Raw genomic sequence first — 22,960 nt, forward strand, 5'->3', positions numbered from 1 at the left:
TTGTCACGACCCGGTTTCAGTCGCCGTTCAGCACACCATTCATTCTAGCCCACCATAGTATCAGCATGGGGGCACTAAGCGAACTCACGTATCTGGGTGCAGCGTGGGTGCTATCACAATAACCGCGGTCCTTCGCGTTGCCATGCCAACGTGATGGCAGTTTGTCGCAGAGGTGCTGCCATGCGGTGTGAAAACACGCGGGACTCACGCAATCGGCGATTGTGATTGTGCGTATCGTGAGTTATCGCAATCGTAAGTTATTTTGCCGAGCTCTGACCGCGACACAACACCATTCCCAATGGCTTCGACCACAGGCATGTTGAATCTGAAGTAGTCCTTCCTGTCTATCTTTTTTGATCGTTCGTTGTTCGCTTGCACACTATAAGTCATTTCCTCAGTGCGATGACAGTGCCGCACGTAAGCAGAAGAACCACAACTAACAGGGACCAGCGTAACTAAGCAGCTGACTGTACGACTTTTCCCTGTCAAGACGCTGACCCTTTGAGGGCTCAACAATAGAAAACCTGAGGGACTGACAATTAGTATGTCATTGGGAACTTCCACATGACTCCCTCAATAGAATTCAGGAGGTGTCCTACTGTAACTGGACACAGCACATTGGGTTGATGATGATGATGATTAGAGTTTTTATGGCGCAGCGACTACAAAGGTCATAATGCGCCAAACACGGTTATAAACACATATGAATCAAGTTATCAGAACAAGGTGACTGAAATTCAACCTAAAAATATACTAATGTAGTTAAAAGAAGTGTGTGTAAAGTTTTCTTGCGAAAAGTAACTAAAAAGCTATAGGCTCACAAGCAGGCCTATGTCCATAAAAAAGTTCTGAACATTCTCAAAAGGAATGACAGGCTCATCACCCAACAGCAGTGCTGGGTGAAGAGCTGTACAATGCTTGTAGGATTCAGTGAAGTAGCGCTGCCGATGAGGTTCGTGTTGTGGGCACGTGATAAGAATGTGAAGAATGGAGAGCTGCTCGTTACAATGGGTGCACTGCGGTGGCTCCTCTCCACGAAGTAGGTGGCCGTGCGACAAAAATGTATGCCCAATTCTGAGCCTGTGTCTCAGCACCTCCTGGGGGCGTTGTTGGATTGCATGTACCTTATGCCCTATGTGTGGTTTTGTGAGATGAAGCTTGTTCCGAGTTTGTTCATCCCAGAACTGCTGCCATTTTTCATTAATGGCCTTTTTTAATGCACGTCTGAGGTCATGGAAAGGGATGTCGAATGGGGTAATTTCTGATGACAGAGCTGTTGCTGCGGCTCGGTCTGCGAGTTCATTTCCTGGGATACCCACGTGACTGGGCACCCAACAAAATGCTAAGTTATAACCTCTGTTTAGTATCCTATTGGCCAAAGAACGTGCTCTATGAACTAGAAGGTTCTTAGTCCGCTGCAGACTACTCATAGCATGCAGAGAGCTAAGAGAGTCTGTGTAAATTACTCCAGATTTAATACCTGTTTGCAATATAAAATTAAGTGCCAAGATCAGTGCGTATACTTCAGCAGTAAAAATGGATGCTGCTGGATTTAAACGGTGCGACCGTGTCACTGCTGCAGATACCATGGCGCAGGAGACGCTGTCAGCAGTCCGTGACCCATCTGTGTATATTTCAGTGTGGTCGCCAAAGGAATGCTTTAATTCGAAGAACTCTTGCTGAAGGACTGAGGGCGACGTATCCTTTTTATTGTATTTAGTTAAGGAGTAGTTGAACTGTGGTTGTGATTGCCAAGGAGCACTTTTGTCACCCTGTTCTAGGATCCAGGAATCCTGATACAAAAAGTTATAAAACTCATGATACTGCAAGGCTCGCATGCTAAAAGGCCGTACCACTGATGGTCTGTTTACAAATAGTCGCTGAAGCCGTGTGCCTTGGACACAAGGCAGAGCTGGATTCTGACGATGGCTTTTAATTTTAAGACCATAAAGAATAGTGAGGTAAGCCCGTCGCCTGTCCAAAGACCACTCACTGGACTCGACGTACAAACTTTCCACTGGTGAGGTGCGGAAAGCTCCAAGAGCTAACCGGAGGCCCTGGTGATGTACTGGGTCAATTAACTTGAGGACTGACGTACGAGCAGAACTGTAAACAACACAACCATAATCCATCTTGGACCGAATTACTGATGCATATATTTTGTGGAGGGTTGTTTTATCTGCTCCCCAAGACCTGTGAGCGATAACTTTCATGAGATTTAAAGACTTTATGCATTTCGCTTTTAGTTGTTTGATGTGCGGCAAAAACGTAAGCTTTCTATCAAAAACCATTCCCAGAAATTTGTGTTCTTCTCGGACAGCAATGTTCTCACCATTCATGTAAAGTGTAGGGTTCGGAAATAGTCCCTTTTTTCTCGTGAACAGAACACTGATAGTCTTTTCTGAGGAGAACTTGAATCCGTTCTGGTCTGCCCATTTAACCAGTCTGTTTATCGCCAGTTGTAGTTGCCTCTCACAAGTTGCCAAATTTGCAGAGGAGTATGAAATTTGAATGTCATCAACGTACAACGAATACGATATAGACGGAGGAATTGCAGTGGCTATGGAGTTCATTTTCACAATGAATAATGTCACACTGAGCACGGAGCCCTGAGGAACTCCATTCTCCTGAAGAAATGGTTGTGATAGAGTGCTGCCCAGTTGGACCCTGAAAGTTCGATCTTGGAGAAAGTTAATGATACAGCGTAAAAGCCGGCCTCGTATCCCTAAAAGGTATAGATCCTGGATGATCCCATACCTCCAAGCGGTATCATATGCCTTTTCTAAATCGAAGAATACAGAGGCACAGTAACTCCGCCTGAAAAACGCTTCTCGGATTGTGGTCTCCAAACGAACAAGATGGTCTGTCGTTGAACGTGCAGCTCGGAATCCACATTGGTACTTATCAAGACAGTTATTGCATTCAAGATAATACACTAGTCGGTTGTTCACCATTCTTTCGAATGTTTTTCCCAAACAGCTGGTGAGGGCAATGGGCCTGTAGCTGGTGGGATTTGACGCTTCTTTGCCAGGTTTGAGAAGTGGAATTACAGTTGCTACCTTCCATGCTGTTGGCATCTGCCCCTTATCCCAGACTTTGTTGAAGAAGTTTAGAAGACACCCTTTGGATTCCTCTGATAAGTGGGTGATCATGGAATAGGTGACCCTGTCTGGACCAGGAGCACTGACCTTCACTGAGGACATTGCTCGCTGGAGCTCTACCATAGTGAACGGCTGGTTGTATGGATAATTTTCACCACCCACAGTTGAAATGACTTGCTTTTCTGCACGGTTCTTTACAGACAGGAACGTTTTGCTGTAATGTGCAGAACTGGAAACATTTTGGAAATGTTCACCTAGGAGGTCCGCCTGTTCGTCTAAACTCTGACATGGAACACCATTGACTTGGAGGGGAATGGAAAAACTCTGGTAGTCTCCTTTAATTTTCCGAAGCCTATCCCATACTTTCTTTGATGGGGTTCCATGTGTTAAAGAAGAAACAAAGTTGTGCCAAGAAGACCTTTTTGCTTGCTTTCGTGTCCACCTTGCTTTGGCACGTGCTTTTTTGAAGGCAAGAAGATTCTGTGATGTGGGGTATCTACGAAAGGTACCCCAGGCACGATTCTGTTCCTTTCTAGTCTTTGCGCAATCGTCAGTCCACCAAGGTTTCGGACGCTTGGGGAGCCGACCCAATGTCTGTGGAATAGATTGTTTGGCGGCATCTATGATTGTGCTTGTAACTAAAGTGTTTGCCTCTTCGACTGACATGTGTTGGAAAGAAGAGGACTGGAGTTTGACTTCCCTTTGGAATAAGCTCCAGTCAGCCTGAGCTAGTTTCCACCGGGGTGGTCGTGTTGTGAGTGTATTTGTAGCACCACACAATTTCACGATAACAGGAAAGTGGTCACTCCCTCGTGGATTTTGTTCAACTGCCCAGTCTAAACTGCTAAACAGCGAGGGACTGCACAGCGAGATATCTAGAGAAGAAAAGCTTTGTGTCGCTGCATTAACTTAAGTAGCTTGTCCCGTGTTGAGCAAGCAAATTGACCTTGACATCAAAACGCTTTCCAGCATTTTCCCTCTGACGTCTAACCTTCTGCTGCCCCACAGGGGGCTGTGAGCATTCAGGTCCCCAAGAATAAGGAAAGGTTGAGGCAGCTGGTCACAAAGATGCTCAAAGTCCCTTTGGTGGATTACTACTGAAGGGGGCAGGTACAATGAACACACTGTAATGACCCTGTCGAGGCATATTTGTGCAGCTACAGCCTCAAGGTCTGTAACAAGTGGAACAGAATTGGAAGGAATGGACTGCGGAGTAATCAGAGCCACACCCCCAGATGAACGTGAGGTGTCCGTACGATCCTTTCGAAAAACATTATATCTTCGAAATGGGTTTATACTCTGTTTGTTCAGGTATGTCTCTTGCAAACAGAAACAGACAGCTTTGTACTTTTCAAGAAGGTCATGTACGTCATCTATGTTGGTGAAGAGGCCTCGACAGTTCCATTGCAGAAGGACCTGTCCCATGAAAAGGATTGTGGTTAAGAAAAACAAAGAGACTTTGACCATTATGTGCATTTAAGGAGGCAGCACCCTTGGTGGGGGCTGTTTTTGCTGGTCCGTGGGTCTGTTGCCTCTGCCTCTACCACTCGATCTCTCGCGTTTCTCTTTTGATTGTGAGAAAGTGCCTGGGAGACTCGAAGACGACTTTTGTGAAGCACGGTCTTCGTCGTCGAGCTCCATGTTAACAACAGGTACCTGGGATGGATCTTTGAGCAATCCATCCCAGACGGATGCCGTGCAAGCAACCTCAGCTGAGGCCGCTGCAGGCATAGAAGTAATGAGACCAGAAGGAGAAGGAGACACTTCCGTATCTCCCTCCCTCTGAGGGGGAGTGTGGGGTGGAGGCCCAGCAGTTTGGGTCTCCACAGACCTCCTCTGTGGTGCCACTCCCCTGCGCACCACTTCGGAGAAAGTGCCCTTTTTCTTGAACTCTGCTTGCGCCTTTGCATCTTTGTAAGAGATATTTTGTTCTGCCTTGATTCTAAGGATTTCTTTTTCATCTTTCCATCGGGGGCATGACCTGGAGTAGACAGGATGGTCACCTTTACAATTTGCACATCGCGCTTCATTTCGGCAGGATTCTGCTGTGTGGTCTCTACCAGAGCATTTGGGACATGTTTCCTGTCCACGGCAGACCTGAGACCCATGCCCGAAGCGCTGACATTTGAAACAACGCCGCGGATTAGGGACATAGGGTCGCACGTGACAGTTAAGGTAACCAGCCTTGATGGTTGCAGGAAGCTTGTGTAGTTGAAAGGATAGAACAATGTGCTTCGTTGCAATTTCTTTACCGTCCCGACGCATCACTATTCGCTTTGCTGCCACGACACCCTCTTCCAGCAGGCCTTCCTCAATCTCGGAATCGGTGCACTCGAGAAGCTCACTTTCGGAGATCACGCCTCTAACAATATTGAGGTTTCTGTGTTTTGCGATAGACACCGATATGTCCCCAATTTTCTTGACCGCTTGGAGGGCCGAGCTTTGCTCCCTGGTTTGAACCTCGACTTGAAGGTCCCCAGATGACAGTTTCTTTGCATTGTAAGTCCTTCCGATTAATTTCTCTATTTCTCTGGCAATGACAAAAGGTGATATCTTAGTGAGTGGCTTTGTCTCATCTTCAGCATGGAGTACCAGAAATTTTGGAAACCATGGTTCTGGAGACAGGCTGAATGAGCTTACTGGTGCTTCGGTGCAGCGCCGCTTATGGCGCTGATCATGTTTTTTTGAACGTGAAGTATCCATACAAAAGAAGATGTGGTTCGGTGCAGCAGGTGTGTCGCCCACCATCGAGCCCAACCAGGGAACGTGTCCCACACGCTAACACTTGCCTCTGCACTATACCCTAGTGCAGCTTCTGGAGAGTGAAAGACTGCCCAAGGTTGACCCTTGCCGCCAAAGAAGGTGAAAAGAGGAAAAGGAGAGAAAGAAGGAGACCAAGGAAGAGAAAGTAATGAAAAGGGGGATGGCGACTAGCTGAATAATCCTGGCCGGGTCTTCCAGGACCACCTGACTATGGGAAGCAGGGGCCAAAGCGGTATGTTGCTTTCCCGGAGGGGCCCCGAAGGGTCCTAAACAACCTCTCCACCTCCTCCTCCACCTCTCCTCCTCCACTCAACCGCCAGGATCCCCCTTTCCCCAGACACGGGAAAGCCACGCACAGCTATACGTGGGGGTCTCCCTCCTGCGGCGACCCAACCGTGAGTGCAGGAGGGGGCTACTGCAGCTGCTGCCGGGCGATGGGGGCGCCAAGTTCCCGACGCCGGGACAGCACATTGGGGAAGGAGGAGAAAGGAGATTAGGAAGAGGGGCCAGCATAGAATTCCAGAACGCTATTACGATTGCTTCGAATAGCCCAACAAAGACACAGGAAATTTGTCACAGATCATTGTTATTCTGAGTCACTCTACTTCAAAAGTAATTGATTACTGGGTAATTGATTACTCGAAAAATTACCTGTTCAAAAATGTAATTGATTACAAGTAACGAAATTACTTGTAACGCGTTACGTACAAGTCTGCTTCACGCGTTCGCGAGCTATACTGCCCGCAACGTACGCGTACCCCTATATTTCCGTCTTACTCGCACGCACCCGCCACACCCAGATATTGCGTCAGCCGCCGCAATGACCTTGTCAGCAAGAATCTGGCACGTGTAAGCTATCTGGATTTAGCTGGTTCGTTGCTATCGGCTTATTACTCCCCGAGTTATCACGTCGTGAAATTCGGCATAATTTCGTTGCATCGTAAATTCTGACCTCGCTACCAAATCGAACTTATATGTTATGTTATGTTAACGTTTTCACGTAAAAAAAATCAGACGTATTGTAATTGTTCGCACCATCCTTCCTCCGTGCACGTGTTGCATTTGATTAAGCAGGATTGGAAGACATGGCTGCAATGGCATGTAGTTCACAAGTTGAACGAAACGTGGTCACTCACAGAGCATGTCATGAGTGAATATGAATCCGAAACTCTTATGAGTTTTTGCTTTCTTCCACAACGAACACTTCAAGTCTTGTATAACGGCGTATTCTGCGACATTGTTACCTTCAGCATTGCTACCGTGTTTTCCTTCGCTGACTTTTTCTTTATTCGCAAGTTGGTATCTTCTACCTGAACACAAACTTCTAGCTTAGTAGCACTGGTTGACTTCAAGTGTCGCTTTCCTCACTTTTTCCTCGGATTATCTACCGTCTATAGGGTCTTTCTTCGATCGTTATGTCCCCTACGAAGTCACTTTGCCCTGCAATGCATCTCGCTGCGTTCAAATACCGTGAAGCCCCCCAGCTCGTCCTCATCGATACATAATACGTCAGTTTATGTTGTGAGTGGGGATTCCAATAGATATATGTATTTCGAAAACCAATCAGGATACGGCTTGTCCTGTTCCTTGGTTCTTTCCGTTTTACCAACAACAAACTAATAAATTATTGATTCTCTAACGCACTTCCGTACTTCACTTCCCTGCTACAGATTCCCCCCTCCCCTCCTGCTACAGTGTTTGATACAAACACTGTGCGTACATGGAAACATGCACAACACGATGCGAACCCGAAATCGAGGCATTTTATGTTTAACACGTACACCTCAGGTTGCTGATTCAGCCCAGGACACTGACTAATCTTTAAAATATGCTACAGGCAGGTTACAAATGCAGGAAACAGCATCAAGTATACTTACAAACGGTTGGATTTTGTCTGCACGGCACTCGTCGAAGTCGATCTTTTCAATAAAATGCCTCCCTTCGCACCGAAACCAAACGCGATACTAAAGCTGATCCGCTACTATCGGCAATCGCAGACAGAAATATACTTTATCACAGCCACGTGTGTGCCTGCCTTGCGCCTACGGGAAGCTGCAAGATCGTGCGTATCTCTAATAAACAACGCATACCGGTTAGACAGGACTATGACCTTCAGGATCCGTTTGAATGACATGTTATGTACGTACTTTTAACCATACACGTTTTGTTTTTTTTGTTTTTTTACATCACATCACATCACACGTGTTGTCATTTGCATTTCGGTAGCAAGTATTCTTTTTCGTATGTGCTCTTGACAATCACGCGGACGAAGACGATCACAGAGCTTGCACACACTCGTTCCACGTCTTAGGTCGGTTTCACACTACCGTGTTTGTCGTCCGTTTGCTTCAAAAATACAACCTCCTCAATCAATCGAGCTCCGTAGACTCCAATGCGTCCGTTTTGGCTCCGTTAAAAACACGGACGAGACAAACGCTAGTGTGAAACCAGCCTTATAGGAACTAAAATTCATAGCAGACCAAAAAATTTACCATTGTTTCAGGTCCTCTATACATGCGCGGTCGTGCGCTCCAAAAAAGATAAAAAAGGACCTGCGAACCCTTACACATTAATTGTATTTGTGTCAACGTACAAATTGAGGAAAAGCAAACCCAGACATCTCCCGTCACGTCAACCATCCTTGTTGCACCGTAACCTGCTGAACACATCCTCCTGGCATTTCTCGAGTGCTCCTCATCCAGTGTGCAGGGAGCAACATGCACCGTTGACATAACGAGAAGGAAAAAAAAAAAACGGAGCAAGAGGACGACAAGCTTGGGTACTTGAAAATCAATTTGCTGCAGGTTTGTTTACAACCTTCAAAGGAAGTCCAATCTGGCAGCGGCGCTTCCCTCTTCCGCCGCATACTGATGAAGTAGGACCTCAGCCAACGAAAGGGGGCGCGATCTAGCCGCCAGACGTGATTCACTGTGTGCACAGTGACGTCTCTTGAGACAGATGAGAAAAGATTGCGGGACGACCTCATCCAGGTTTCACCATCGGCTCGTGACATCAGTGATGATGATCAGCAAACCCATTCATTTTCACGAAGGTCACTTCAAGGTGGAATTTTGTTTTTATGTATAAAAATGGAAGCGCTAGTGGGGGACTGTTACATTTGAGAGAGGTGTACTGTGGTGTGGTGTAGCCAGCATTCATTTCAAACCAGCTAGTGAGCGCCTGTCTTTGTGTGTGTGTGCTTGTTTCGTAGAAACAGGGTGCAAACAACAACAACAACTTCATTTCGAGATTATGAATGGGGAATTTCATCGCCAGGGGCGACACAGGGTGTTTCTCGGGTTGTGAGCAAAATTTTCTGAAAATTCGTGGTTCATATTCTCTCCGCAACGTGCGCTGCATATATCTTTTTGCGGTACGGCCTATTTCGACGTAACATTGTTTTAAGAGCCTGCGCCAGGCCTTAATGAGCCTCCATAATTAATCTTGGTCGGTGGTTTAAATTAGAAAGTTGCACAGTAAAGCCGTGGTGTCCTTGGCCCGCAGAAATGAAAACTGCAGCGAGCTGGTTCGGTGCATTATGGGAAGTTTCGTTTTAGGCGCTGCCACTTTACGCCCCGTCTCCTCTGTGTTCAATCCCTGACGATACACTTACTGCCGTTCTGTGATGCGTAATGTACCCCCGCCCTCCCATCTGTGAAGCAATTGAGCCAAAAGTAGACCCTTATCTTTGTTGTCAATTGAGGAACAGCCAGCAGCAAACTGAGAGAGTGGTGCACAGCGTTGGGGAGACAAAAAAGCGGCCTCATGTATAGAACGCAACTCTGAAGGACACAAGTAGATTCTGCATTTTCGCCCCTTTCATACTGCATGCTGCAGCACAAAAGTACGTTTCAGCTTGTGTTTCTCGATTTTTCGATTTTTTTTCGAGTTTTTCGATTTCATACCTCGGGGCTCAACTCTACAGCTTTCTGATCACCGATCCATTTTTATCCATTAACGTAATTACTTATGAAAGCTCATTAAGGTTCGTAACTGCCTGTTAAAGCAATACCATGTCGAGGTGGACCATACCTCAGCTACGTATATTTATTTAGCTATTTATTTATTGTTAACGCGTTAAGGGCCCGAAGGCATAACATAACGGTGCTAGGGCACATGACTATTGTGCATAATGTTCATAAAAAAGACATACATAAAACGGCACAGATAAACAAGGCATGATAAAAATAAGAATGAATACAGTGTACGAGAATTACCACACTACAGTAATAAAAGAAATACATCGGAACAGGTTAGAAACCGCTATTGGTTAACAAGAAACGCCAAGTGAGCACACATACTGTTTGAAACGAATGAGGTTTGTCAATGAGGGTATTCGCCGAGAAGGTCATTCCAGAGCTTCGATGTGCGCGGGATGAAGGTTTCACGGTAGTAACTGTTATTGCAGTCATCCATCTTGGCTTTCATATGATGATCGAGACGTTGGGAGATGTATGATGGAGAGTTTAGCATAGAAGAATGTAAAGTTGTGTTGCGAAATATCTTATGAAAAGGGCATAGGCTGGACAAAGAACGACGTACTATTAAAGGAGGCAGGGAAAGGGAGAGCTTCATAGGCGTAACGCTGGAGTTAGTGTTCTAGTCGTTGAGGGTGAAGAGGACAGCACGATCGTAGACGGCCTCGAAGGAGTGAATGAGACAAGTTTTGTGGTGATTCCAGATGAACGCGGCATACTCAGGTTTAATCCTTACTAAAGTGGTGTAAGCATTTTTTCTTTTTACCCACGGCGGCCGATTAGCGTTTGAGATAATGGATGAGAGATATGGCTAGATCAAGAAAGGGGGGGGGGGGTGAATATGTTTATTATATAAAAAAAAGAAGGGAAAGGTTAGCTTGCGCTACGGCGGCTTGCTATTCCCAGCAAAGAAAGAGAAAAAGAAAGAAAAGAAGAAGAAAAACAAAAAAAAGGAAACAAACAAACGAAAAGGAAAACAACCACGAAATTGATCACGGTTCACCCAGAAGGCAACAGATCCGCAGGAACTGAACAAGTGCCTTTGTCACCTGACTATGTTGTGTGGGGCCTATAGCAGCATAGCTAGGGAACAGTCCGAAATTCTGAGGCGAGCGATGCGCGACCGTAGGAGAAGACGATGTTAGCGCTAACGAGTGCAGTGGAGCATCAGGTACGGAATGTCTCCTTCAACATGACAGGTGGGACAGTTGGGTGACGAAAGATGTCCCATCTTAAAGAGGAGCAGTGGAGTTCGCGCCACATTCAGTCGAAGCATGTGGAGCAAGGACCCTTCATCCCTGGGGTAGCGGCCTACTAGTGTGTGGGTCATCGTAGGGTTAATCGGGCGCAGAAAAGAGTTCGCCCTGTCAACGTCTTGCAAGAAGGCCTGAGAGCTATATTTGTGCAGTATTGGTGAATGGCTAGCCGGCAGACAGACGGGGTAAGCAGGGCAGAAGTGACAGACCCAGCTGCACGAGCACACCTGGCCGCAGAATTGGCGAGGGCATTCCCTGAGATACCAACGTGACCCGGAATCAACTGGAACCACATACTGTGGCCTAGAGACACTATCTGAAAGAATAGTCCACGCTCTTGGTGTCGACGAAGAGATCTACCGCAGAGCAAATAATATAGCAAATGCTTCTGCTTCGGTTGATGACAGCGCGGGCAGCAGCTTGAAACCGCGCTCGTATGCCTCCTCAGATATATGAAAAGCAGTTGATGATCCATCGGATGCCACCGAGCCGTCAGTGTAAATATCCGTTCGATTCCGGTGCAGGGAGTGGTGATGTTGCAACGTTAGTTGGCATTCCACAACAGCTGGGACATGGCTCTTTTTTGGAAGACCAGGAGCGGATGTGTGCACGGGGGGCAGACATAAGGTCCACAGCGGCTCCGTATAGAGGAACAAGGTATGCGATGGTGGGATTTGGCTTTGTAGGAGCAGAACAACTTGACCGTACGCAGAAGCAGGGCAATGCTGCGTAACATCACGAAGGTGAAAGATGGAAGTAATTGAAAAGGTTAGCCAGGCTGTAGGAGTCGGTGAATATTTGTCCCTTGTATGTTGTTCCAGCCTCAGAACATCAGTTCTCTCATGATCACGAAGGTGGTGACATGGGTGCCGTACAATGTAGCGTGTGTAAGCTTGGAGGGTCACCTTGTTCCGGAGGATAAGCACGGAAGGAACCCGTGCTTCGGCGATAGCAGATAATGTTTCCGTGGTCTTCGGGACTCCCAAACAAGTGCGCAGGCTACGAGCTTGAAGATTAAGCAGTTGCCGTTCCTTGAAGGGGGAAATACCGTGCAACACAGGCAAGCAGTAGCGTAAAGTGCCCATAATAAGAGAGTTGTGTACTTGGAGGAGCTCGGTACAAGAAGGACCCCAAGAGGACCCACAAGCGACGGCGTAGCACGTTAATGTAAGAGCCTATGGTGGCACGGAGGGCAGTAATCTGTCAAGACCATGTTAGTCCCTGATCAATGATGACGCCAAGGTACTAGCACCAGGGAACAAACGGCAGTCTTGATCCTGTCAAGAAGAGGGTGTAGCTGCAGAATGAGCGCCGCGTGAATGCCATAGCCACGGTTTTGGTTGGCGATACCGATAGCCCTCTATCAGCAAGATATGACACAGTAGCGTCCAGAGCAGATTGGAGGCCGCGTTGTATGGTGTCCAGCCGCACAGCAGAAGTCCATATGCAAATACCATCCGCATATACGGTGATGTGGGTATGGTTTGGCAGTTGAAGGGACGGGTGCGCCATGATGACATTGAACAAGTCGGGGCTCAGAACACTGCCCTGCGGAACGCCGCGACGCACAGGGTACGTGGCACTATTGCCCTCTCGCGTACGGACAAACAAGGATCTGTCCGAAAGAAAATCGCGTAGCCATGAGAGTGTGCAGCCACAAAACCCGACTTCCTGAAGCGATGCAACTACAACGCCGTGAAGAACACTGTCATAGGCTTTTGCGACGTCAAGAAAGAGGGCAGCACTGAGGAGTCTTTCCGACTTCGCTTGTTGCACAGAGGAAACGAGACCTATTACATTATCGATAGCTGATCTTTCTTGGCGGAATCCGGCCATTACTTCAGGGTAGAATTGTGTGGTTTCGAAGTACCAGTTCATCCGGGCGTACACCATGTGTTCCATAACTTTTCCAACACAACTGATGACAGTGACTGGATGAAAGGCGTCCAGAGCGTGCGGGGATTTGCCAGGCTTCAAAAGAGGCTTCACCATAGCAAGCTTCCAATCACCTGGGACTACTCCATCTCGCCAGTAACGGTGTAGATCACCAAGAGACCAAGAGAGATTAGTTGATAAGATAACGCCGAGATATTTCAATGAAACGATACGCTTGAGATTCGAGACGACGAGATGGTATTGTGCAGCTGTAGGGTTACATTGAATAATGCGATGGTGTGGGCTGGTTCAGATCAGTGCTGTCTTCGTGTCGTCTTTTCTGTATTCCCCGGCACTCTGGGGGTTTAAAGTTTTTACCAAACATGTAGGGTTACGGCGTGTGAAAGACATACTTTTACATTTATCAGTGTTAACGGGTAGAAGCCATTTCGAGCACCCAGCCTTTATCAAGATCGCTTTGAAGAAGATCATGGTCTGAGGGAGAGGTTATTTTGTGAATGACGGAGTCGTCAGCGAAGAGCCGCACGGAAGAAGATCAACCAATAGGAAGGTCGTTAATACCCAGGCAGCACAAACCCTCGGGAAATGAATGGGAACGCAATGGGAGCTCCGGCTCCTGAACGGGCGATAGTGCCCGACTGGTTCCCAGCGATGTGGGAACTGAGGAGGTAGAACATAAGAGAAGATAAGGTAGTCCCCCGACCGTGCCCTGATCATTTCCCGCTCTGGTCTCCTTTTGGTCATGTAAACAATAATATAGGATCGCTCCCCGATGCTGCTCTGATCATTTCCCGGTCTGGACTGACCTTGGTCATGTGACCAAAATATAGGATCGCTCCCCGATGCTGATCTGATCACTTCACGATAATCAGTCACATGACCGGGGTGCAGCAACGGATTTCTCTTCCCAGACAGCCAGGCGCCGAGTGATGCAATCACGTAACCGACAGTTTCGAATATGGCCAATGATGTTCCTCGGTCATCCAGCCGTGTTTGCACTGTCGGAGTCCCCGTCGCTCTCGCTGCGAGAAACGAATGTATCCGGCCGTGCTCCCGAAACTTTTGAGGAATTCCAACATTTTTAAGCGATTCATCGAGTGGTAAGTGCTATATCTTTTTGTGGTATTCCTCGCATTGATAAATGTTACTCATGGATGCTTTTCAACATGAGTGACAGCGTTCTAGAAGGCTTCTCTCGAAACGTAGCATCGCATAGTTTCGATTTCAGTGATCCATTGTGGTTTATGCGTTGCTTTTAGGATAATGGACTCCGTTTTGGTGAAAATATGGCTCAGTAAAGTGTGGAATCGTATGTATTGTGTAGTTGACATCAAACGAAATGTACCCATTTCTCAGGATGACTGCGTGCTGCAGCTGTGCTTTTCATCTCCTGCGTGCGTACAAAACTGGAATGCTGGAGGACTTCAGCTCAAGGTTGGTTTTTGGAGTCAGTCTAAATAAAAGAAAAGAAAAAAAAAGGAACCTCCGAAGCGAATAAATTATTCCGCTTTAATCCGTTTGCGCAATGTGATCGACGCATGATATGTCAACTTCTTTGAAACTGTGAGTGGATGAAAGCTATCCTGATCTTTCATTCAGAATGTCATGCTGGACCACTACCAGAGCGTGCTTAAAGGAATCAATGCCTTGATATCACCGAAGTGCCCACCACCAGCTCTCTGCCTCTGATGATGGTCAAGATTTTTCTAGCGGATCTTGTCATGTCATGCTGAAAACTGTAAGTTTGGCTATTTGGTCTGTATTCAATGACGTGTGCATCATGTGGTGTGGTGTACTTTTCTCAGTGTAACCCTGACCTCGAGCTATCTTCCACTTTCAGAATCTACCCCGCACTTCGGTTACAACACTATGACCTATCGCGCTGTGATGATTGCTTGAAAGGAATACAGTCTGGTATGCTGTGTTGTTTTTCTTTTAAAAGAACTTCAGGTATCCATAATAACAGGCCTTCCTAGCAAGAAAGCCATAAGAAAAGGCATCTTCTTGATACATTAATATTTCTCCTAAACACAAGGGTACGAGTCACACTACATGTGCCATACTGCACTCTCAGAAAAAAGGGTGGACCTTTTAGGAGGTAATAGCTGTCGCATATGTTGTGCCTAAAAGGTTGCAAAGTTCTACCTGCTACCTCACTCTCTGCCACGAATAATAGGGTTACCGCTTCTGATTCGGTGAAAGAGGGGGGCGTACACCTTTTTGTTGTAATTTGGATGGATGATAATTTTTTTTACCAGCTTTTTACACCCCTTATCATGTTGGCTTAGGAGGTAACTAAGGAAGTTACCACCTTCTCACGCCTTTTTCCTTAGATTGTGGTTCCCAAATTGTCTGTATGTTGTCCTCGTATTAGCAAAGGTGCGCGAATATTTCTTCTATTTTCTTAAAAGAAGGTATAGAACGATCATGCCACATGTAGTACGGATTCTCAAGTTGTTCACGTGTTCCATGTTGTTGGGCGTAACTCGTTACCAGTAACTCGATACCGTAACTAGGCTACTCTGCTTAGCTATTTTCAGTAACTTTTTGCATAGCTCTTTGCTTTTGGGCTCCAGTAACTTCTTGAAGAGCTCGTTCCTTTCCCTTTTTTTTGTTTCGGGGGGTGGGGGGGGGTTAAGTTAGTCAAAGCAACTTGAAGAATGTTCAAAGTTCCTTTTGTTCAATCCTGGTCTACAAACATCGCAGGCTGAGTCCTCCCCCCATGACTTGAGATGAAAGATGGCACGTGCATGGCGCGACTAACTCCGGTTACACGGTGTTGTTACACGGTGAATGTTACAAATTATGTTTTAGCCGAGCATTAGGAAGCTCAGGTATGGCGCATCTTAACGATTAGAAGTGTATTGATAATGATAGAGGGCATTGAGTAGCAGGATTAAAACTTTGCACAGTTCTACGATATGTACGTTGGGGACAACTCGTAGAGCATAAACTTGCTTTCTGCTCCTTTTTCATGTGCCTTATTACGAGATTAAAATCATCAAATCCCTTCCTAAAGAGGCCCGTAAATGTAGGCTTCTTTTGTCGTAGCAGATATTGATATCATTTTTGTATATCGAGACTATTTTGAAACGTCTTGAATCGCCCATTGTGACAGCAAGGTCTGAATTAACCATATAGACAGGTCAAGAGCTGAAAAGTATATATATTGAGTAGCAAATAACTTGAAGGTAACCTGTTACATTTCTAAAGTAGCTTAACTTCACGTCAATTTGCATTACGTTTTATTACGTGTAACTGCGTTTGAAATTTAGTTACCGGACGGTTTCACGTCAGTTCAGGCAGGGAGGTCCCATCGACCTCCTGGGTCTTCAGTATTTTTGATATTTATAAGCTTATCGTATATTATGATCAACATTTTTGCCGAATAGCTTTCGTGCAAAAAAATTGAGAAAATCCGGCCCTGAATTCTGATGTTTCAGTTTTGCCGTGTTTGCACGCGTATACCTCCCGAGTGTTAAGAGATACTGTTGTGAAATTTTTTTATGCTGTTTTATTATGCCTACAGGCCAGCTGTCAGAGAGCAAATTTTAGCGCACAGGTGCAACGCTGTGTGCTATAAAAATGGCGAACATGCCCTCTCGCGCACTTTTGTCCTGATTTCAACGCCTGATATCTCTGGCTATAGATGTCCCTGATCGCAATACTTGGTATCAGCTCACTCAGCTTTTAATGCTCTTTCATCTGATATATCCATCCTGCATGTACTTCTTAGAGGCATGTGCTGAAATAGGCAAATGTTTAGGCATATTTCGAAATAAACATGGATTTTGCGCGTGTATTTCTCAAAAAGGTCCCACTTGATTTCGTATATATTTTCCCAGGATATGGCCCGATGTTAGGCCTTTCACCTAACGCAAAACCTTCTTCTCCAAAGGCGTATACTGCTGATTAGCGCGTTAAAACGCGGCCCCACTGCGTACGAACGTGTCGGAGATATCGACAGCCAGAGCAAGAAGCGTCGAAGTTTGAACAAAAGTGCGCGACAGAGCATGTTCGCCGCTTTTTATACGATACAGTACGCCTAAATTTGCGCTCGGAGTGCTGGCAGGTAGGTATACTAAAGCACAAAAAAAAAAATGCACTACGATATCTTGTAGGACTCAGGATGTATACACGTGGAAACACGGCAAAATTGCAACAATCGAATTCAGGGCTGGATTTCTCGATTTTTTGCACGGAAAGTATTCGAATGATTAATTCTACCAATGTTGATCATCATCTGCGATGGGGACGTCCCTGTCTGAGCTAACGTGGAACCGGGCTACAATTATGTTATGGCTAACCTTTTCAGTGGCTTCCATCTTTCAACTGTTAGAACTTAACTGGTAACGAGTTCCAACTTCTATCTCTGTTCCATATAATCTGTGTTAAGTGAATATCTGTGAAGTAAATAGTACATATGCGGGACTGGTGGTTATATACTTTCAATGTAACTCTCTTTCTTTCATTGCTGGTGAAGTGATGCATTAATGAACCCATGGATTTTGTGACTATGATGCAATAAAGAGTTTTCTACAATGACATATTGATTTTGTTTTTAAAAATCGCGCAAATTAACTCTTGTTTGGGGGGTAGGAGGTACCCGCAAGTGTGCATTGGCTGCACCTTGGGAAATCGCTGGGGTACGGTACAGGCTGCCGATAACGGACCATTAACATCCCCGTGTTGCAAACCGTATGCCGGACCATGGTCGGGAGCCGACCCGGTCGGGTCGGTCGCCGCCGGCGCACCGACGTTGGGTCGTCGCGCTGTGCTGCCTGGGTATATTCGGAAAAGTAGAGGGCCTATAAGAGAACCCTGAGGTATGCCCGATGTTACTTCTGCAAAGTTAGACGAGATAATTATTCCTAACTACAAACTGAGATCTGTTCGATAAAAAGTTACGTATCGAATTTAGAACAGACAGATCCAGATTCAGCGTAGTTAATTTCAGTATGAGGTGAAAATGAGGGATCTCTGTCAAAAGCTTTCGCGAAGTCTGTGTATGTGCCACGTCCACCTGGTATCCCTTGTCCGAAGCCGAGAAAATGTCGTTCGTTAGGCTAGCGAGCTGCGTCTCGCATGAGTAGTCTTGTCTGAAAGCGTGCTGATAATGAGTAAAGAAGTTACGGTCTTCAAGGAGAGCAGTGATTAGCCACGAACAAGGAAAGCAGTATATGCAGCGCAGTTTCCGCCAATTCCTCCACAAAACTGGGAAGTTGATTCAGCGAACTGTACACTCGTGCAGCCGTGGAGGACGCTGAGCACGTTATAGTGCACTGTTGTAGATGCGCATCTCAAAGGGCTACCATGAAATCTGCTCTCGACCCACTGGACAACCGCAACTTTAACCTCGTAAAAGTGCTGGGTCCTTGTCCACCTGACAAGAGGGATACTGCCTTGTCAACGCCTGTGACATTCATTCAGAGGTGTGCGTTGGAGTCAGTCTATTAGGACCGTGTGATTCATTGCGCGCTACGTTAACCGGTGACTTGGCCTTAGGCCGATAGCTATCGCGAAAGTGGACGGTTTTTCTTTTCTATGAGAGAACTGATGTTCTGAGGCTGGAACAACATAGAAGGGACAAATACATACGAAGCCTCAATTTGCCTAAGAAATTAACGATGAAAGTTGAAAGTCACTGAAAAGGTTAGCCAGCTGTAGAAGTCGAACCCACATCTTCTGGATTGCCGGTCCAGGGCTCTACCAATTGAGCTAAGCTAACACGCCTTTGTCCCTTCAGATGACGCACCCTGGAAGTCGCTGAGAAGGCGTGTTAGCTTAGCTCAATTGGTAGAGCCCTGGACCGGCAATCCAGAAGATGTGGGTTCGACTCCTACAGCTGGCTAACCTTTTCAATGACTTTCAACTTTAATCGTTAATTTCTTTGCTATATTTGTTACCCTTTGGGGGGGGGGGCTGTTTATGGGAGTAGCAGAATTTGTCGTGTAACGAATTCAATCTCTACCTATTATTCTTTTCGTCGACATCGACATCAACATCGAAGCGAAAAAGGACCTTGAAAATTGGGAAAGTTTTGGCCCACCCCTAGACAAGCGGCCTGATTGATTGAAAAAAGAAAAAGGGGAGGAGCACCCTGTATATCATGCTGTGTAGGCCTATAAAGAGAAGAACAGCATTCCCGATCACAGGAATTTGCGACACCCCATTCTCGATCTAAGCGTGGCTTCAAGTGAGTGTACAGGGAGTATAGGCGTAACTGACTTATTTTTCTTTTTCTTTTTTTTTTATGTTTGCGTCGGTGCTGTAACATTGAAATAGGCTCACTTCCAGAACCGACAAGCTTTCTCGTGGCAGGATGTGTGACAGTCTTCGGTTCTGATGTATTGCATATTTGAAGTAGTACAGAAAAGTTAGCAAAAGAAGAAGAAGAAAAAAAATACCGAAAACGATACCCCACGCCATTTAAATCCAAATGCGCTGCAATATTATACAGGTGCTACTGCTCCGATTGTAACGCCACATTTTGCAGAAAGAAGAACCTGCGTTGTGCTTTTATTTGATGCATAATGCAATCCATAGCCTTCGAGCGTCCCTCTACATAATTGTCGTAAATTTAAGCGAGCACGAGCAAATCACTGTTTTCAGTATAGCGCTTTTCACAAAAAGCCCAACCTCCAATTTGTTGATATTTTGCGCAAACACAGTTCATTCATTACCCATCGCGTACCGGTGATGGAACGTGGTTCAGTCATCGTGCTTTCATAATTTGGAATAAAAGCTTTGCTCATTTCATTCCTACGGACCCGCGACTTTTTTAACGAGCGCTTGGTGTAACGACACTTGATGAAGCGTGTTAACGCAACGGAAGCAAGATTATAACAAATATCTACAGTTTTATAATGCACAAACGAAATGTACGTGCCTTGCAGCTGTCTACGGCTTTTAACGCCGGCAATGATGCTTACTGGCCGCGACTTGAGTCTTCCAAGCGACTTAACCCTTGCGTCAACTCCAGACACTGAGCATACACGACTGGAGGATGTCCACAGGTTTGCCAGGCACCATGTGCAACAAGCCTTCACCCGTATGAAGACACGCTACGATTTGGGAGCGTCTCGCGGAGGATTCTGGGAAGTCCAGTCTGTCTGGTTATATAACCCAACGCGGAAACGAGGGCTCTCGCCGAAATTGCAGCGTCCCTGGCAAGGACCCTACATCATAATGAAGCGGCTCAACCACGTGGTGTACCGCATCAAGCTGCCGAGACGATCCAGACCTCTAGTCGTCCGCGCAGACCGTCTGGCACCATACCGAGGGGCTTCCGCCACTCCAGCTCTGCGCGACGCGGGATGTCACCGTTACCTGCAACTGGTGTCCGCCAACTCCGTCCAACTCCAGTGTTGTGGTGGATAAAGAGGAGGCTATTGGGTCGGGCAAGTACACGTGCCCAGGTGCGGACAGAATTGTGTTTGACGGGCTTGGACAGATCGGGCTTCGAACACTCCCTGCGAGCTTGTAACAATACTTTTCAATCATTCTGTGTATCTTAAACTAAAATCCTGGGCTTCTTGTATATGAGTTGTAATGACAAGAGTGGCCATAACTTTCGCTCAATTTAAAAGGAACGAAGTGCGTTGTCCGGAAAGGTTAACTTTAGAAGAAGCGACGTCGCGTTTCAATTACGTTTTCTACGGAGACGCCCACGTTTACTGATATTTGATATTTAAATTCCCTGCAATGCGCAAACTAACAACATTTTCCAATACACAGACTATAGGACAAGGAACCCCGAGAGAAGAAATGTTCGAAAGAAGAGTAACAGTTATACCGTGTGTGTGTCTCTTTATGTCCTCTCGGGCCTTTTACGGTCTTTGGTGTGTAACGGGAATTTGTATAACGAGACTCTTGGTAGAGCAACGTGAGTCTCGGAAGAGCTAGAAGAAGTGATCCCAGTAAAGAGGAGCAGAGAACAGTAGAAAAAAAGAGAGAAAAGATGCAAAAAGTTAGAGTTACTCTCCATTTAGTGTTTTTTTTTGAATTTTCTTTCTTTTATTACAGTGTAAACGAACAGGACAACATCCATTGGTTTTCTTGTTTCTCTAAATAATACTGTTACCTCCACCTACACTCGACGCTCTCCGTTGCGTCCGACGACGTACCGCACGGCACCGCACTGAGCCATTTGGTCGTGAAGAAAGTGTAGCTGCCGACAGGCTGTAAATGACAGCCCCGCGGGTTCACGTGATCGGTCTGGCACAGCGTCTGTCCGTGAAGACGTGGGGGCCGCGAAGGAAGTCAGTTTTCGGGAAATAATACAGAGAGCCTGTCGGCTGCTACAAAAGTACACTAATGCATGGCTCGGACTGGCCCCACGTACAGCGCATGTACTTACATATCGGACAGAGCTGCAACACGTTTCACACGTCGATACCAACTCTATGAACTTGCGAAAAGCCTTCATGTTAGGAAACAGCTGTTCAGTGTACCTGGACGTGGAGAGGACGCGAGCGACGGGATTGGCCGTGTCGTAACGCGCAACGACTACAAAGAGCACCTCACTGCGCAGCCTGCGGTAGCCCCCATCCGAATCCGTACAGACTACTACAGACATTGTGGAAGGATTACAGAACGAAGAAAGCAAATGTGCGGGCTGCTGTTTGTCCAGCGCAACGGCCTTATTCTTCCCGTGCTTAAGTTCAGGGACAAGTATACAGCATGAAATCGTGTAAACAAGAGCGAACACCATATTTGTTTTAAAAACTGTACCTATAGCAGTCTAGCGCATTTCTTTTATACATTATAACATCGTAACTACATGTTGCAATCCTGCTTCTTGATGAAGAGCCGTGACGTCAAATGATTATGTGTGTCAAAAACAATTGCGGGACCCGTAGGGATGAAATAATCAAAGGTTATTCCATGTTTAGACTGTCATATTTGGAGAGTGTCTTTCGTCGCTTTTTTCTGACAACCGAGTGAAGGGGTAAAGCGACGGCTGTGAAACTACATGCTTACGGAACGAATGAGAACTTGGCTTGGAAAAGCTCACACAGTTATGCGGCAGAACTCGTAGAGGAATACATCTCTATCGCGAGCACCTCGAAATCCGGATATTCTTTGACATTGTTGCCAGACAGCTTTCGCTTGCGTCCCATCTACCGGCTGCGTTGCAACAACTATGTAAGACACTTTTATTTTATTTTGCAAGCCTTTAATTTTCGCAAATGTCGCAGCAGGCAGATATTCACGACCAAAACATTTCGTGAAACCTCGCACTCCCCTATCCACTGGAGCACTGCCGACACAATAGCGAATGTTAGTAGATCGCCGATAACGTCACCGTTAACTTACCGTGCCTACCGGAACCAATGACAGAGATCGTGACTCGCAATCTTGTCTTCCGATAGGGTGCGGCAGACGTGGTAGCCTAGCGGGCTACCGGCAGCGGTCTATTAACACTCCCTATTGATGCTCTACATCGAAAAACTAATTGTCCCTTATATGAACGCCAGAGGCTTTGCTTATACCCTGATGTCAAAGCATTAGGCTTGTTCGACGTGTTTGCGGCGCATTGAACGGAAACCATCCTACAAAAGCCCCAGCAGAACAGTACTTGTGTACGATTTTATACCTGCAGTTTGCACAGGTGACCTCCAGCCCCTAGATGTGCATTTCAATGGCATCTTTAAATCCGACATGGAAAAGAAGTTCAGAAGTTCAAAAGAAGTTCACATTCTGCAACAGCATACCAGCGGCAATCCACCAGATTGCGTGTGTCTACGCAATTTTATCTTTCACGTTCTGGTACGCTGACATGGATGCGCAGTAGCTCACGCATCTCACACGCTCGTGCTGAATAAAGTGATCGTAATAAAACTGCGATAATAATGCTGTCCACAGTTGTAATTTTCGGTGATAAGATTTGCCGCCACCGTAATCTCCCCCATTGGCGTTATGTCTTCAGCGAAATTTTCGCGTCCCCTTAAATTCGCGAACTTCT

At 46.3% G+C, this 22,960-nt stretch overlaps 1 long non-coding RNA gene across 1 annotated transcript; it reads left to right on the forward strand.

Moving 5' to 3' along the window:
- Window positions 1-14,015: 14,015 nt before the first annotated feature.
- On the forward strand, window positions 14,016-14,644 carry LOC135383871 (uncharacterized). Its single transcript, XR_010420118.1, has 3 exons — window positions 14,016-14,093; window positions 14,350-14,427; window positions 14,593-14,644. It is a non-coding gene; the product is annotated as an uncharacterized LOC135383871 (long non-coding RNA).
- The last annotated feature ends 8,316 nt before the right edge of the window (window positions 14,645-22,960 follow it).

Source organism: Ornithodoros turicata, chromosome 2 (assembly GCF_037126465.1).
Source record: "Ornithodoros turicata isolate Travis chromosome 2, ASM3712646v1, whole genome shotgun sequence".
Lineage (NCBI taxonomy): Eukaryota > Metazoa > Arthropoda > Arachnida > Ixodida > Argasidae > Ornithodoros > Ornithodoros turicata.